Source organism: Chiloscyllium punctatum, chromosome 34 (genome assembly GCF_047496795.1).
Source record: "Chiloscyllium punctatum isolate Juve2018m chromosome 34, sChiPun1.3, whole genome shotgun sequence".
In the NCBI taxonomy this organism is placed as follows: Eukaryota; Metazoa; Chordata; class Chondrichthyes; order Orectolobiformes; family Hemiscylliidae; genus Chiloscyllium; species Chiloscyllium punctatum.
In genome coordinates, this window is record NC_092772.1 from 3271730 (window position 1) to 3290397 (window position 18668).

The 18668-nt window shown below is 45.0% G+C and overlaps 1 long non-coding RNA gene across 7 annotated transcripts in view; it reads left to right on the forward strand.

Moving 5' to 3' along the window:
• LOC140458757 (uncharacterized) overlaps nucleotides 1-18668 on the forward strand; it is a 90197-nt gene that overhangs the window by 49503 nt on the left and 22026 nt on the right. For 6 of the 7 annotated variants that reach the window (XR_011953641.1, XR_011953645.1, XR_011953639.1 and 3 more), the window contains 2 exons: nucleotides 1350-1484; nucleotides 15813-15995. This is a non-coding gene — a long non-coding RNA (uncharacterized lncRNA). The remainder of the gene's footprint in view (nucleotides 1-1349; nucleotides 1485-15812; nucleotides 15996-18668) is intronic. The other variant, XR_011953642.1, reaches the window with a different exon arrangement.

Consider the following 18668-nt stretch of genomic DNA (forward strand, 5'->3'; position numbering starts at 1 on the left):
AAGACTTCGTCCATTGAAAAAAAACATAATTTACTCTTTCCCACAATTTCCTGTCACAAACCTATTCACTGATGTACAGTTTTAGTTAATCGCTGTCCCATCCTGTACCTTTCTGATTGCCTTCATCATATCCCCATACTGTTCCGATGCTTCACCTTTTTTCTTTGGATTTGGAAAGCTCCTTTCACCTGAACCCTGTCCCTGCATCCTCTCTGTCAGTTTAAAGCCCTGTCCATAAACCTACTGTCATGATTGGCCAGGACACTGGTCCCATCACGGTTCCAGTGGGACCATCCTATTGGATTTTTTTATAAATCAGGTAGGGGATGTGGGTGTCTCTGGCTGACCAGCCTTTATTGCCCAGCCCTAGCTGCCCGTGAGCTGAGTAGCTTGCTTGGCCATTTCAGAGGGCAACTGAGAGGCAAACACTTTGCTGTGGGTATGTCGTGCAGACCACGTGAGGATGATCAGATCTCGTTGTCAAAAGGAAAGTGCGCGGTACGCTGGCTCAGTGATTAGCCTTCCTGCCTCACAGCACCAGGGTCCCAGGTTCGATTCCAGCCGCGGGCGACTGTGTGGAGTTTGCACATTTTCCCCGTGTCTGCGTGAATTGCCTCCAGATGCTCCGGTTTCCTCCCACAGTCCAAACGCACGTAGGTCAGGCGAATTGGCCATGCTAAATTGCCCATGATGTCAGGTGTATGAGGTCGAGGGAGATGGGTCTGAGTGGGTTACTCTTTGGAGGGATGGCATGGACTGGTTGGGTCGAAAGGCCTGTTTCCACACTGTAGGGAATCTAATCTAAGGGATTGTGATTTTTGTACATCAGCAATGGTTTCATATTTGTTTATGGATTGTGAATTGCTATTTTTAAAATTATTGATTTTAAATTCCACCATATCTTATGATGGGATTCAAACCTGCCTCCCCTGAACATTAGCTGAGGTTTTGGATAAATGCCCGAACAATAATGTTACTAGGCCATCACTTCACCTGCTCACTGCTTACTCATCCCTGAGCACTGACACATGAAGCTAAACTCATTCTTCCAACATGATTGTGTGATCCTGAAGTCTTCCTGCACTCTGGTGATATCACTCAGTCTCTCTCCATGTGGTATCCCTCACTGTGTGGGTCGAATTGCTGCCTCTGTCAGCGTCTCTCACTCTTGCAGCTCCTCCAGATCCTGAGCTAACAGAATTCTCCACTCCAGAGAGACTCAACAGCACAGGCCAGGGATGGAGTTTGGGATTTTCCAGATCTCTGTGGGGTTCATTTCCATTCTCCTTGTGTAACCCTCACTGCATCAGTCTAATTTCCCATTCTGTCTATTTCTCTGTCTCCTGTAGGTACTCAGGAAGTTGCTGACTCAATAGACTTCCCAACTGCTGTGTGTCTCATCCATCACCTCATTGAAGATGGTTGGTCAGCCAGAGAGACAAAGGGCAGGGAGACCGGGAGCCTTCAATAAATCCTGCAGTGAGGTAAGATCACTCATAGTGACAGAGCAGAGAGCAATGAGAGGGCTCCAAACATCGCTAACAAGACAGGACGCAGATACAGTGCTGGATGGGGAGCACAGTATAGACACACCCCGTGCTCAATCACCACGTCTACTTTAACTTATGTTGCAGTGAGACAGCATCGGGAGTTCATAGTTATCAATCCAGTCCTGTGCTGTCTTAGCGAGCATCAGTACAACAGAGGGGAGAGTAGGCCTCCGACAAGAGGTTGTGAATGCTGCCTGGGATCTTTCTGTTCTGTGTTCTCCCTCCAACACTCTACTAAGACTCACTACTCTGCAACACCATCTGTGGCATGGCTTGTGCACCAGTGTCTTCAGTCATTTTTAACTCCTACAATAGTCCCTGTCCCTGTAACCTCCTCCCTTCCCGATACTCCCTCCACATATTTGAGACATACTGCATTCTAGATTACCATCACTATCGCTGTAACTTGCTTCAGTGTCTACAACATGCCTTATTTTGGTACACTAATCCTCTTTAGTTGGATACAGAGTGATACAGCACGGAAACAGAACCTGTGGTCAAACCCCTCAAGGCTGCCCATGTTTCTTATACTCAATGAGTCTCATTTGCCTGCATTTGGCCCTTATCTCTTCAAACCTTCTCCTCTCCATGTACCTGCCCAAATGTCTTTTCCATGCTGTAATTGTTTTTGTTTCTCCCATGTGCCTGAGGCAGTCTGTTCCGTTTATGCACCATCCTCTGTGGATAATGTTCCCCTCAGCTCCCTCTTTAAATCCTTGCTCTCTCACCTCCTGTTATACCCTCTAGTTTTGGACTCACCGACCCTTGGTTATTCACCATTCTTAGGGTCACCTCGTGGCCTCCTCTGCCCAAGGGAAATATTTAGGACAAAGTTACAAATATCTCCAACATATGTAACAAAGTGCTGGCCAATGTCGGCAAATGTGCCAAATATCGCTTTCCCCACCCTGTCCACCTGGTATGCCACTTCCGAGGAACAATGTAACTTGCACCGTCTGGTCTCTCTCTCTCTCTCTCTCCGACAACCCTGGCCAGAGCCCTTCCATTAACTGTATTAGTCCTCCCTGGTTTGTCTTAACAAAATCCAACCCCTGAATTAAACTCCATCTTTCATTCCTTGGTCCACTGGCCCAGTTGGTCAAGATCCCCTTTGATAACCATATTCACTGCCCACTACACCATTCATTTGATCATCAACAAACGTTCACACAATCACTCCTATATTTTCAACTAAATCGTTTATGTCGATGATGCACATCAGTGGGCCCAGCCCTGATCCTTTCTTCAATAATGGAATCAAACCATATTCTTGTCATAGAGCCATACAGCATGGAAACTGACCCTTCAGTTGATACCCACCATAATCTAAAACTAAACTCTTCCCAGCTGCCTGTTGCTGGCCTATATCACTCCAACCCTGCCCTATTCACCTGTTTATCCACATATCTTTTAAATGTTGTAATTGTACGCACATCAACCCCTTTCTCAGGAAGTTCATTCCACACTCAAACCACCTTCTGTGTAGCAAATTGCCCCATATCTTTTTTTTGAACACCTCTCCCCTCTAACCTTAAAAATATGGCCCCTGATCTTGAGACTCCCCCATCCTGAGGAAAAGGCAACTACCATTAAATTGATCCATATATCTCATTTTTTTCATAAACCTTTATAGCATCATGTCTCAACCCCCAGGCACCAGTGAAAAAAGACTCAGCCTATCCAGCCATTTTTCAGATCTCAAGCCTTCCATACCCAGCAATATCCTGGTAAATCACTTCTGAATGTCCTGCAGCTTAATAATATCCTCCCTGTTAACTGGGCGACCAGAACTGGACAGAGTCTTGCAGAACAGGCCTCACAAATGTCTATGCAAACTCAACATGACGTCCCAAATCCTACACTCAATGGACTGAGCAATAGTCAGGCATGCAAAGCACTGTCTTATTCGTCCTGTGATGCAGCCTTCAAGGATTATGTACCTGAACCCGGAGGTCCCTCTGCTCTAAAACACTTATCAAGGCCTGAGCATTAATTGTATAAGCTCTACCCGTGTTTGTTTTACAAAATGCATTACCTCGTATTTATTCAGATTGAATTCCATTTCTACTTTTTCAGCCCATTCATTCACCTCATCAAGATCCCTTTGTCATCTCACAAAACCTCCTTCACTGTCCATGATGCCATCCTCCAGCCTGCCAGCCCATCACACATGGCTGTCTGTAGTACACATACCTTTACTCGGGCCTCCACAATTTTTTCCCTAGCATCCCACAGTGTCCTGAGATACACTTAATCAGGTTCTGGGACTTGCCATAGTTTTGAGTTTTAAAACCTCCAGCGCCAGCTCTTTTATAACATGCACTCTTTTCAAGTCATAGAGATTTACAGCATAGAAACAGACCCTTCGGTCCCCAACTCGTACTGGCTTACCCGGTCTAAATAAATCCATTCCCTTTTCCAGCATTTGGCCCATATACGTCTATACCCTTTTAGATTAGATTACTTACAGATTAGATTAGATTACTTACAGTGTGGAAACAGGCCTTTTGGCCCAACAAGTCCACACCGGCATGCAGAAGCGTAACCCACCCATTCCCGTACATTTAACCCTTCAACTAACACTACGGGCAATTTAGTATGGCCAATTCACCTGGCATGCGCATCTTTGGACTGTGGGAGGAAACCGGAGCACCCGGAGGAAACCCACGCAGACACGGGGAGAATGTGCAAACTCCACACAGTCAGTCGCCTGAGTCGGGAATTGAACCCGGGTCTCTGGCGCTGTGAGGCAGCAGTGCTATCCACTGTGCCACCATGTCCCCCACCCTTACTATTCAGATGCCAATTTTAAATGTTGTAATTGTATCAGTCTCCATTACTTTCTCTTTCAGCTCATTCCATACACACATCACTATGTGTGTGAAGAAGCTGTCCCTTCAGTCCCTCTGTAAACCATTCACCTCTAAACTTAAATCTATTCCCTCTATTTTTGGACTCCCCAACTTCTGGGAAAAGGCCTTGAATGCCTACCCTATCCATGCCCCTCATGTTCATATAAACCTCTGTGAGGTCATCCCTCAGTCTCCGATTCTCCAGTGACAGTAACCCCAGCATATTCAGCACCAACCCGGGCAATATCTTGTTAATCTTTTCTGAGTCCTTTCAAGTTTCACAACATCCTTCTTGTAGCAGAGAGACTGGAATTGCAGAGAACTCCAATTGTGGCCTAACGTATTACTCTTGTTCCCTGAATTCCCCAGTCTTTCTCCACAGTAAGTTCTGGAGTGAAAAAAATTGTTTAGGATCTTAGCAAATATCCTGCAGTTCCACACATCGATGGCCTCATTGATCACTAAAGGACACTATTTTGTCCTGAGTTACTTATGTACTCTTAATATACTGATACAATCACTTTTGGATTCCCCTTTCCTTCTCTGCTGAGGCTATTTCATGTAGCCTTTCTGCAATCCTGTTTTCTACTCAAAGTGTATTCCTACAGCCCCTGTATATCCTCAGGAATTCCCTTGATCCAGCTGGCTATACCTGACATGTGCCCCCTTTTCCTTGACCAGACCCTCAATAGACAGCCAGTGTTTCCGAATGCTGTCAGCATTGACCTGCACACAAACAGGAACATGCTGGCGCTGATCGATCAGTTTATCTTACTTTTAAAATATTCTCACTTGCCAAACTTCCCTTTCCCTGTAAATAATTCCCTTCCCCAATCACATTTTCAAAGTTCCTGACTAATACGGTCAAGATTGGTCAGGCTCCATTTTATAACTTGCACTTGTGGACCAGGCCTGTCCTTTTCCAAAGCTATTTTCAAACTACTAGAACTGTGATCACTTTGGCAAAACGCTTTCCCAAATCTCAGTCCCTCTCCCTACCTTAATTCCCAAGTGGAGGTCAGGTTTTGCCCCTTTCTCTTTTCAGGCCATTTACATATTGATTGGGAGTTTTCTGGAACACAATTACCAAATTCCTCCCTTGCAAACACTGAACACTGGCAGTCCCAGTCTAGGTTTGGAAAGTTCATAAACGCTACTATAACAGCCCTATTATTATGGTTGATATTTAAGGTGTCCCGACATATTTGTTCCTCAGTCTGCCACAGATTATTCGGGGTCAGCAGTCGCATCGTATCAAAGTGATGACCCATTCTTATTTCTCAGTTCCACGAACATAGCTTCACTGGGCAATCCACAGGAATATTCTCTCTAAGTACTGCTGTGATGATTCATGCAATCAAAACCCACCACCACACGTCCTCTCTTGCCTCCCCTTCCTGCAGCATCTCCACCTTGAAACAATGAACTGTCAGTCCTGCCCCTCCCTCAGCTGTGTTTCTGTAATAACTATAATATCCCAGTCCCATGTTCCAATCCATGCCCTGAGTTCATCTTCCTTAGCTGTCTGGCCCCTTACATTGAAATTAATGCAGTTTAATCATCAGTTTTCCCCCATTCCCTGCTATGTTCTTGCCTGCCTTGTCTGCTGAAATTGCTGTCTTTAACTCGTGTACCAGCCTCAATCATCTTTCTGGCCTTACGTTTATTTAAGGTCCAACACCCTGCCAGACTGGGTTATATCCTCTCAAGCAGCTCTAGCAATTCACCCCACCAGGATATTTGTCCCTCTCCCGCTCCCAGTTCAGGTGCCATTCCCACCCTGTCACCCTGTGCTGACACCTTCAGGGATCTATGGACTTGTCCACCAAGGTCCCTGTATTCCTCAGTACTCCGCAAGGACCTACCGTTTATTATGTCTGTACTTCGCTTATCGTACCTCCCACAGTGTATTACCTCATTTCGATCAGAACTAAACTCTGCTTCGATTATCATCCGATCGACATCGGACAGCAGACAGAGACCATCCTCCTCACTGTGAACAACACCCTCACCTTTCATGTCATCTGCAAACCGACTAATGATACCTTCTGCTTTCACATCCGAGTTATTAATGTTCAATGATTCCTGCACAGTTTCCTGTGGTACACCCGGTGGTGAAAGTATGCTATCCACCAATTTTGCATCCAATTTGCCAACTTGCCTTGGAACCCAGTCCTTTTGAACCAGCCTTCCATGTTGGATCTTGTTTAAGGACTTAGTCAAGTCCATGTAAACCACATCATCTGCAGCGCCTTCATCAATATACTTAAGCATCATTTTAAAAAAAAAGCTGAATTGAATTCCTCGGACAGTATCTTCCTCTGCCAAATCCATGATGACTAAACCAAGTTGATCCTTACCTTTGCAAGTGTTGATTCATCCTCACAATTGTTTCCAATAATTTCCCTTCCCCTGCTGTCAGACTATCTGCTCTGTTATTACCTGGCCTATCCCTGCTGCCCTTCTTGAACAAAGGAACCATATTAGCGATCCTCCAGTCATTCAGCACTTCACCTGTGGCCAGCAAAGTATTATATTTATCCAGCAATTTCTGGGTAATTAGCATGGGGTCAAAGAATGCTGGTCCAGGCAGTGACACCCACATCCCATGAATGAATAAATAAAAATACATATGTCCCTCCCTACCTCTGCAAACCCCTCCAGCTGCAGCAATCCGTACTGGCTTTGTAACACCGTTCAGGCCCTGACCTCTCTCTGTCACTCTCTCACCACCTCCAGCACCTTCACTTCTCCATGTTCGTATCGTGTCAATAAAACTTGGCAACGATTCCCCTTCCCATTGCCACCCCTCCTGCTAGCAGACCCATTGCAATCCCTTTAAAACTTACTCTAAAACTCTCTCTCACTTCAGGATTTTTAGTACTTTGTGGTGATCTTCTCAGCCTCATAATCTAATATGATCCATTTTGTCCTGAGTGAGGTACCGGTGGGGATTTTTTGCTGGGTTTTTGTCTGTTTCAGTGGAATATCCTTTTGTTGAGTATTTTTCACTGTTCCTTCAAATGTTTTCCACTGTTCATTTACAGGCGCATATTTCAGTCTGTTTAGTCTGTTTATTTTGGTCAGTTCTCCTCTCCAACTCAGGTAATTGGCTATTTTTGTTTCTAGTTGTAGCTTGTCCTTTCTGTGTTTCACTTTAAAACTTTATAGTTCTTTAAACTGCACATTATCACAATTTCCCAGAGGATCTCTCCAGGTGACGTTACTCATTCACTAAGTTTTATCACACAACAGTCGCTCTGAGACAGTTACGTCCCTCGCCAGTTACACAACATGTTATTCTAAGAAACACTGAAAAAAATTCTCTGAACTCCTCTTCCAATGTCACTGTTGTCAGTGTGATTGTCCCAGACTTTGCGAATATTAACGTTTCACTGAGTGTTCACCATGCTTGTATTGCCCTCCATATGAATATTTGTTTTTCCAATCTGTACAACCCACGTTTTCTCTGTAATCTGCTCCATTCACCTGAAACATTCCTGTCTATGTAAAACACCCCATCCTACCAACATCCTTATCCCTGTAAACTGCTCCATTCCTCCCAAACTCCCCATCTCCATGAACCCCTGTAGGCCCGACAGCTCTCCACATTTCTGTAACCTCCTGTGGCTCAAAGGTCCTCCCTCCCTGTGAAACCACCTCCAGTTCCCACACCCCTCCCAGTCTGGGTCATCCGCTCCAGATCAGGCCATTGCTGTCTCTGTTACCTCATGCAACCTTAGCAACGCCTCATATTTGTGTCTCTTCATTCAGATCGCATCCTCTCCCGCTTCCCGAACCCTCTTGCTGCCATCATAACCCTTGCTATTTAGAAAATGGAATAGCACATTCCAGTCCAAGTCCTTCCGCCCTCAATATTGTGCTGACCTTTTATCCTACTCTGAAGATGAAACGAACCTACATATCTTACATATTACTATCATTGATGTGCCTATCCAAGAGTTGCTTAGATGTCTGTAATGTGTCTGAATCTACTACCACGGCTGGCAGTCCATTCCACGCACCCACCACACTCTGTGTAAATAACGTACCAGTCCCTTCCATGCAGACAGGATATCCCAACCAATCTAGTCCTACCTGCCAGCACTTGGCCCATATCCTTCTGATATCTAAGCTAAACCTTCCGCCAATTACCTGAAACTTATGTCCCCTTGTGATTACCATTTCACCATGGGAAGTAGTCTCTGGTTATCCACTCTATCTATGCCTCTCATTCCCTTGTACACCTCTATCAAGTCACCATTCTTCCTCCTTCGCTGTGATCAGAAAAGCCCTAACTTCCACAATCTACCTTCTATGGGCATGCCCTCCAGTCCAGGCAGCATCCTGCTAAATCTCCTCTGCACTGTCTTTAAAGGTTCCACGTCCTTCCTACAATGAAGCGAACAGAACTGTTCACAATATTCGAAGTGTGGTCCAACTGAGGATCTGTAGAGCTGCAGCAAAATCTCACATCTCTTAAATTCAATCCCCCTGCCAATGAAAGCCAACACACCATCCGCCTTCTTAACAGCCTGTCAACTTGGGTGGGAACCTGAGGGACACAGGATCCCTTTGTTCCTGCACGCTGCTAAGAATCCTACCTTTAACCACGTAAAGGTTTTCTGCAGAATCCTCCAATCGAAAACTATCCCTATCTTTGTAAGTTCCTCCAGTCCCTACAACACTCATAAACTGTGAAACCTTCTCAAGTCCATATATTCCTAATGTCTGCAATATCCTCCTGTCCTGATGTCACTCCATATCTCTGTTACCCCCACCATCCTGCAGTGCTCTTCTGGGGAACATTGCAGAGGAAGGAGGAGTTGGAGAGTCTGGGCCATGTTACAAGGTATGAAGGGCTGCAGAACTTGGAGGATGGTACAAATGTCGGAAGGGACGTGGGACTTGAAGAAGGTTAGGTGTTCCGGGATTCATTGAACCTGCAGGATAGGACAAGGGATGGCTTGTGGAACCTGGAGGATATTATGATTTGAACCACAGGTAATTTTTGATTGGAACATTCAGCCGATCTTATAGTCATAGAGATGTACAGCATGGAAACAGACCCTTCATTCCAACCCAGCCATGCCCACAGGATATTCCAACCCAATCTAGTCCCACCTGCCAGTACCTGGCCTATCTCCCTCCAAACCCTTTCTATTCATATATACATCCAAATGCTTCTTAAATGTTGCAATTGTACCATCTGTAAGACTGGCTGAAAGATCCAATCAAACATTACCTGTGGTTCAAATCATAACATCCTCCAGGTTCCCCAACCCATTCATGGTCCCATCCTGCAGATCAGATATCCCAACCCAATGTAGTCCCACCTGCTAGCACCCAGCTCATCTCCATCTAAACCCTTCCTATTCATATACCCATCCAGATGCCTTTTAACTGTTGCAGTTGTACTAGCCTCCACCACTTCCTCTGGCAGCTCATTCCATATACTTACTATCCTCTGCGTGAAAATGTTGCCCCTTTTTATCTTTTATATCTTTCTACTCTCACCCTAAACCTCGCCCTATAATTCTGGATTCGCACACCCCAGGAGAAAGCCTTTGTCGATTTACCCTATCCATGTCCCTCTTGATTTTATAAACCTCGATGAGGTCACCCTCAGCCTCCAACTCTCCAGGAAAAACAACCACCACCTGTTCAAACTCTCCCTATAGCTCATCCCTGGCAACGTTGTTGGAAATCTTTTCTGGACCCTTTCAGGTTTCACAACATCCTTCCGATCGGAAGTAGAACAGAGTTGCATGCAGCATTCCAAAAGTGGCCGAACCACTGTCTTGTACAGCCACAACATGACCTCCCAACTCCTGTACCCAATACTCTGACCAATAAAGGAATGCATACCAAGCACCTTCTTTGTTATCCTAACTACCTGTGACTCTACTGTCAAGGAACTCTGTATTTCATTTGAAAGATTTCATAGACAGGTAGAGTGGCCCGAGGTCTTCTGGGTAATGCTAGTTCAGTCTAAGCTGGTAAGCAGAGCCAGTGAAATATTTGCAGCGCTGTCTCTCGAATGGTCGAGTGATAATGCACATGTCAAACAGGCTATTTTAAGTGCTTATGGATTGCTTATGAAAGGGAAGCCACTACAATTACCTTTACCATACCATTGCTATCTGTCAAAGCTCTTTCAGGTCTATATCCTCCGAATTGTTGAAACCTGCTCTCACAATTGCAACTCCCGTTATTTCCTAACATTGTTGAGTCTCTAAAACCATCCCTTTCAGGTTAATCTCCTCCACTGCATACAACACTCCAAGCCTGTGTAATCTGTTCAATTCCTTCAGTTCCTATATACCTATGAAGAGGTGTGACTGCTTTGTGGCCATTGTATCCTCATTTATATCTGCAAAAGGCTCTGCTCACTGTAGCATATCCTATGCCCATAAGTGAATCTGGTCTCTCATAAGACTCTCTATCACTCTCTCCTCCAGTCTCTACAAGCTTCCCTATCCCTGTCGTATCTTGCAGCATGCACACCACGCACTCTCTCTGACATACCTTCCAGTGCATAAATTCATCTCTCCTTCTAACTGTATCCAGTCTACAACTTCATCCCTGTCCGTGCAACATCCTCCAGTCCATATACTCCTCTCTATTGCTGCAGCATTCTCCAGCTTATATCATCTTCCATGTGCTTGCAACATTCTCCAGTCCATACGACCCTCCCTTTCCCTGTAATATTCTCCAGTCCATACGACCCTCCCTTTTCCTGTAATATTCTCCAGTCCATACTACCCTCCCTTTCCCTGTAATATTCCCCAGTCCATACCATCCACCCTATCACTGTGATATTCTCCAGATCCCACAACTGTTGTTAAATGTACGACATCCTGGAATCCTGTGAATGTTTCTATGCCCTGATCAACGTTGTCCATGTAACGATCCACAACCCTACACACATCCCTATCTCTGGAATCTAATCAAATACGCTTTATTTCTCTATCTTCCTCCAAACAATAAAATGTTTTCTCCTGCGAACAATCTGTAGCAACTGTAACTATGTTTAACCCTGCAACATTGTCACACCCCCAAACATCTCTCCCACTCTGTGACCTCTAACCATCCCTCAAAGGCCCTCTCTCGGTGACACGCGCCATGCATTTGCAACAAGGCAGATGGAATGACAGCATTAACTGAAGGGAACAGATATGATCGAACTGTTATTGTGGAGGTGTGGCTGCAGCATGACCATCGCTGGGATGTGTTTATTGAGGGGTTGTAGGGATTTAGGCAGGATCAGCAAAAAACCAATCAAGGTCCCGTTTTGTTGTGAAGAAAGGACGCAGTCAGTGCATTAGTGAGACAGCCAATTTAACCTGGGAATCAAAATATAGAGTCATTTTGAATCGACAGCTTCCAAATAGCAAGGGGGATCTGGGAGATCAAATCACAATCCATGTATGTTGTTAAGGCGGATGCAATATTTTCTTGGTGATAGTGGACAGAGGCATGTGCAGTGGTCAATTTCTGATTGGACGTCTGTTTCACAAGGATCAGTGCTGTGATGTCTGTGTGTAATTTATATCTGTGATTCAGATGAAAAGGTCAGCAGTTTGAGTGGTAATTTTGCAGTCGACATTTGGAAAGGCATGTAATGATTAGGGATAGTTAGGGGAATTGTGGATAGTGAGGAAGAGTGTTCATGGTTGCAGCAGTACATACATCAGCTGTAATGTTGGGCAGAGATGTGGCAAATTGAATTTCATCGGGACAGGTGTGAAGTGATATATTTATGAAGTCAAATGGAAGAGAGAAGTACACTAATTGACTAGTTGGAAACATTGATAAACAGAGAGACACTGGAAGCAAATCCATAGCTCCCTAAAAATAACAACACAACAGGATGTGGTGGTCGAGGGGGAGTATGGCATGCTAACATTTATTGGGCACAGTATTGAGTACAGACTTTTGCATGTCATGTTGTGACTGAATGAAACTTCATTCGACCATGGTTGGAAAGTTGCGTGTCATTCTCATCGACACACCACAGGAAGGATGTGGAGGTTTTGGGGAGGTTCCAACAGAGGGTTGGCAGAATATTGCCTGGATGACTGTGTTTAAGGAGGTTGGACGCAGTTGGATTGTTTTGCGAGAATATCCGAGTCTGAGGGGTGACCTGGTACAGGTAAAGAGCATGAGGAGAGGCGTGAATAGTGTGGATAGTTGGAATCCTCCTTCCAATGTCGAAATATCAAATACTAGGGCGCATCGGTTTAAGGTGAGAGTGAGAAGTTTTAAGTGAGATGAATGAGGCCAATTGTCTTTACCGAGCAATGTGATTATTGAGGGGTTGTAGGGATTTAGGCAGGATCAGCAAAAAAACAAACAGGAGGTGGGAGAGGTGGCAACAAGAGCAAACATTTGAAGGGCATTTAGACAGAAACATGAACAAACAGAGAATAGAGGGATATCGCCCATGTGCAGACAGATGGGATTAGTTGAGAATAGCATCATGGTCAGCACAGCCATGGTGGGCCGAAGGGCCTATTACTCTGCTGTACTGCTCGATTTTCTAACTTAACGACATCTAACCTGTCAAAGCCCCTCCGAATCCTGGATGTTTCATTCAATTTCTCTCCCATTCTTCAAAACTCCAATAGGTTCAAGGGCAATCTCCTCCACCTCTTCTCATTGGAAAATCCCGCCATCTCCAGGATCAGCCGAGCGAACCTTCCCTGGCCTGCCTCCAACACAAGAATGTCTTTCCTTAGGGCACACATACTATTCATTATAATCTAGGTGTGGTCTGACTTGTACCTTGCATCGTTTTAGCAAGACCTCCCTATATTTAGACTCCATTCCCTTTGCCTTCTCGATTACTTCCTGGTCCTGTAAGCTACCTGTTTCAGATTGAATCACAAGGATTCCCAAAATCCTTTGTGCAGTCAGTCTGAAACCAAACGGTGTTAGCCTGACAGTAAGTCGGGAACGTGCTGGAATGTGCTATAAAGAATATGACAATAAATGAGAACTAGATACTTAGAAACAATGTGAGATGTATGATTTTATAAAAGGGGAATATTTTTAAATCTGTTGCATCCTATATTTTGGTGTGACCATAAATGGCAGAATAGATAAGGGTGGGGAAGGCTAGTTGCAGTAGAGGGATATTTGAAATTTCAGAAGCATTTTGACAAGTTTCAACAAGGGCTAAAAATTAGCTCGTGAGAGAATAGGGCCCCTGAAAGGTGAATGAGGCTGTCTGTGTGGAATCACTGCTGATGGGGGAGATACTGAACAAGTATTGTGTGTTAGGCTTTACTGTGGTGAAAGACATGGAAGCTCGGGAACTTGGGAAAATACATAGGGATGTCTTGAAAAGAGTTCACATTGGAGAACAGGAGGTGCTGGATGTCTTAAAATGCAAAAGTTAGATAAAACCTTTGGACATGATCAGATATACCCCAGCGCCTTGTGAGAAGCGAGGGAGGAAATTGCAGGGCCCCTCTCAGAGATATTTGTATCATTGACAGCTACTACACACCAGTGAGACTGATGGCAGGGTGGTAAGTTGTTGGAGGAGATTCTGAGAGAAACGATCATCGTGCATTTGGAAAGGTAAGGACAGATTAACGATCGTCAGCATGGCTTTGTGCACGGGAAATCATGCCTCAAATGTGAGTGTGGAGGTAGACAAGTGAGAGGTCAAAGCAGAGCAGTACACGATGTCCACATGAACTTTATCAAGGCCTTTGACAAGGTTCTACATGACAGACTGGTTAGTAAGTTTAGATCATACATAACCAGGGAGCACTCACTAACTAGATACAAAACAGGATTGAAGTAGGAGACAGAGCATGTTCATAGAGGGTTACTGCTCAAACTGCAGGCCTGTGACCAACGGTGTGCCATGGGGTTCAGTGCTGGGTCACTGTTGTGCATCGTTTATCTAAACAGTTTGGATGATAATACAGGATCCATGATTAGCAAGTTTGTGAGTGAGACTAAAATTGGTGATAATGTGGACAGTGAAGTGGATTATCGAAGAGTACAATGGAATCAACAGTACTGCTGGACCACTGAGGTTAGGAATAACAGGTGGAGAAATGCAAGATGTTGTATTGTGGTAAAGCAGACCAGGCTGGACGTGTACAATTAATGTTCGGGCCTTGGATATTGTTGTGAATCATTTCATTGATCCAGGGACGCAGGTACACAGTTTTTTGAAAGTAGCGTCACGGGTAGACAGGCTGGTGAAGCAGGCGTTTGGGATGGTCACCCTTCATTGGGCAGAGCATTGAGAGTAGGAGTTGGGATGTCATGGTTTATCTGTAGAGGACATTAGTGAGGCCACTGTATAAGCATTGTTGATTATCTGGAAAAAATCAACTTGTTCACGTATGTCCTTTAGGGAGGGATATATGATATTTTTACCTGGTCTGGCTCACATGTGACTCCAGTCCCACAGCAATATGGCTGGCTCTGAGTTGCCTCTGGGCAATTAGCAGGAGGGCAATGGATGCTGGTCCATCCGGTGATATCCTTAGGCCTTGAATGAATCAATGAAATACACATATGTCTATCCCTACCTTGGCAAACAGCTCTGCTGCAGCAATCCGTACTGGCTTTGTAACGTTGTTCAGGCCTTTGCCCCTCTCTGTAACACTCTCACCACCTCCAGCACCTTCAATTCTCCCTGTTCCACTCCTCTGATTAAACACTGACAATATTTCCTCTTCCTACTGCACTCCTCCACATTTCTAAATGTTGGTTACTTCAGAATTGATCGGTTCTTTTTCATCTCTTAATCAAATCGGCCAAGACCGTCTGAAGTGGGAAGGAGCATTGGGAAGGTGTCAAGCACCTCGAGACTTTCTGTGGGGAAAACGGGAATCCAGGAGAAAACAACACAAGGAGCGCGCTGTCATGTCAACACCCCACCCACCCCCTTTCCACGTTCACCTTCTGCCTCAAGTGTAACAGAGTCTGTGGAAGGCCACATCGGTCTGTACAGCCAACTCCAGACTCTCCCACCCCCACTGAGAGTGGGAGAGAGTCAGCCTCATCTGTGAGCCACTGCCAAAGAGATGATGAGATAGGAAGGTTGAATCCCCTCACAATTATCCCAGTGTCTTTGTTACAAATTCAAACAATTCCCTGTTGATGCAGTGTTTAATAATGTCATATCACTCAGTATCTCTCCATGTGGTATCCCTCACTGTGTCAGTCTATTTACTGCCTCTGTCAGCATTTCTCTCTCTTACAGATGGTCTGAGATCCTGAGTCAACAGAATTGTCCATTCCAGAGAGATGCAGCAGCACAGACAAGGGATGGAGACTGGGATTATCGAGATCTCTGCTGGACTCAGTGCCACTCTGCATGTGTTATCCTCATTGCATCAGTCTAATTTCCCATTCTGTCTATTTCTGTCTCATACAGGTAATCAGGATGTTCCTAACTCCTGTCTCATCCATCACCTCATTGAAACTGGTTGGTCAGCCAGAGAGAGATGGAGAGGGAGATCTGGAGCCTTCAGTAATTCCTGCAGCTGGTAAGATCACTCACAGTAAACAGCACAGGGTGGAGGTAGACCAGGAAGACAGGACAGAGATATAGAGCTGGGTAAGGAACAGCAACATTCTAGACTTCATTCTCACCATCTTGTGAGGGTCCTGCTTTCACCTCTTCTGTACTAGTCCTCAATGCGACAGCACAGGGGATCGCAGGCATCAATCCTGGCCCATGCTGTGTTCGTGATCTCTGTAATATCCTCCAGTCCCGATAATCCTTCCTCTGTTTGAAATCTCCTCTAGTCCACACCATTCTCTGTGTCTCTGTCTCTGTCTCTGTCAGGTTCTCCAGTCCCTAACACCCTAATCCCTAACCTTCTCCAGTAGGTACTAAATTCCTTCATCCCTGTAAACCCTGACAGCCCTGTCTATCCCTGTAAGCTCCTCCCACCAATACCACCTTCCATGTCAATGTATTTGTCTTTAACCTCTCCATCGGTCCCGATCTATGTAATCTTCTCCAGCTCCTACAACCCTTCCTTAGCTGTGAAAAATTTGTAATCTCCTTATCCCTCTCCAATTCTTTGATCTTTATCTTGTTAAATTTCACCTTCATTCCCGACACCATACCCCTCCCGACCACAGGAACCTCTTTCAGTTTGTGCAACCCTCCCCATTTGTGTAACTGTCTTCAACCCAGTAACCTGGAATTCTCCATTGCCTTCCTATCTATGTAGCCTCCAGAGCCTAGAAGCCTTCTTATATCTGTAAATGTCTTCAATCACAACAACCTTCCATATCTCTGTTAGTATACACAATAATCTCCTAGATGAAACAGCCCCCTGTCTGTGTCTCTCAGTCTGCCTGCCTCTTCCTAACTCCATCCCTATCCCTCTCTCCAGAATCTAATCCAGCTCCCTCTCTCTCTGTAAATTCCTCCAATCCCCAAACACCTTTGTCCCTCTGACATTCTTGACCAGATGTAACTGTGTTTAATTCTTAGCCTCCCTATCTCTGTAACCTCTACCCATCTGTCCAACCCCCCACTACTGAGGTGCGACTCCCTGTATTCGCCATAAGGGAGATGGAATGACAGTGAACAGATCTGATGGAACTGTCATTACGGAGGTGTAGCTGCAGAATGACCATCGCTGGGAAGTGAATACTGAAGGGTTGTTTGCATAGAGTCATAGAGTCATAGAGATGTACAGCATGGAAATCGACCCTTCGGTCCAACCCACCCACGCTCTGCAGATATCCCAACCCAATCTAGTCCCAATATGCAGACTAGGCAAAAAGCTAACAAGGTATGAAGGAAGGATGAGGTTAATGCATTAATGAGACAATCATGTGGATCTGAATTTGAAAAGTAGAGTTGAGAATAAGCAAGCAGCAGCAACCGTTAGCAGGAATTCTTTTGTAGGCACCAAACAGTGATGGGAATGTCAGTATGGTTACAGTCAGGACACTGAATGTACTTATGGCAAGGGCAGTACAGTAACGGTGTGTGACAGTGGTCTCCATGCCGACTGATACAGCAACGAGCCTGTTGGATTGAATTTGTTGGTGTGAATATAAATGGCAGAATTGTAAGGGTGTAGGAGGGGTGTAGTGGTATAGGGGATATGGTGTACTTGAATTATCAGAAGCCTTTATGCAAGTTTTAACAGGGAAAAGAACGGACAAAGGAAGCACATGGTGAGGGGAAGAAACTGACAGGACAGCGTCCCTGCAGAGTTACTGCCTTTGCTGTTTGAATTCATGTATCGCTGGATATCGGAGTGCATTTATCAGATTTAAAGGTTACTGCAGATTATATCTGCAATAAATGCTTCTGCTTGTGAGTCCTATCAGATCGAATAGATTGGTTGGAGAGACAGTTTAAGACAATACAGAATTGGTAACACAACAGTATGTGATGGATGGCAGTTATAGGAAGAGGGACAGTCTCAGATAGAGTTACATAGATGGGTTAACTCCAAAAAAGGCAAGAGAATTTAGTAGCTAGTGCAGGAGTCTTCTGTGGCTCTCCCTATTTTAAACAAATATGCTGTTTTGGAAAATGTAGCGGGTGATGGATTCACAGGGGAACGTTGCACAAACAGACAAGTTTGTGGTATGGAGACTGGCACTAATGCAACAAGAGATACGTCGGATTCCACGAAGTCAATTGTGTTAGGGGACTCGCTAGTCTGAGGTACAGACAGATGGTTCTGTGGACAGCAGAGAAATAAGCAGATTAGTGTGTTGCTTCCCTGGTGCCAGGATCAAGGATATCTCAGAAAGGATGCAGAATGTTCTGACAGGGGAGAGGGTCCAGCAAGAGGTCATTGACCAAATTGGAACCAACGACATAAAAAGGGAAAACGTTTGAGATTATGGACGGAGATTGCAGGGTGATAGGCAGAAATTTAAAAAAGAGGATCTTGACAGTAATAATATCTGTATTACTCCCGGCGCTATGAGCTACTGAGGACAGGAATAGAGGGATAGAGCAGATGAATACATGGCTTTGGAGCTGGTGTATGGGAGAAGTATTCACATTTTTGGATCACTGGAATCTCTTTTGGGGTAGAAGGAACCTGTACCAGAAGGGCGGATTGCACCTAAATTGGAAGGGGACGAATATACTGGCAGGAAGATTTGCCACAGCTGCTCGAGAGGTTTTAAACTAGTTTGGGTGGTGGGGGGTGGGGGGGGGGGGGGGGGGGGGAGCTGGGGGCAGGGAGATAGTGAGGAAATAGATCAATCTGAGATTGGTAAACTGAGAACAGAAACGAGTCAA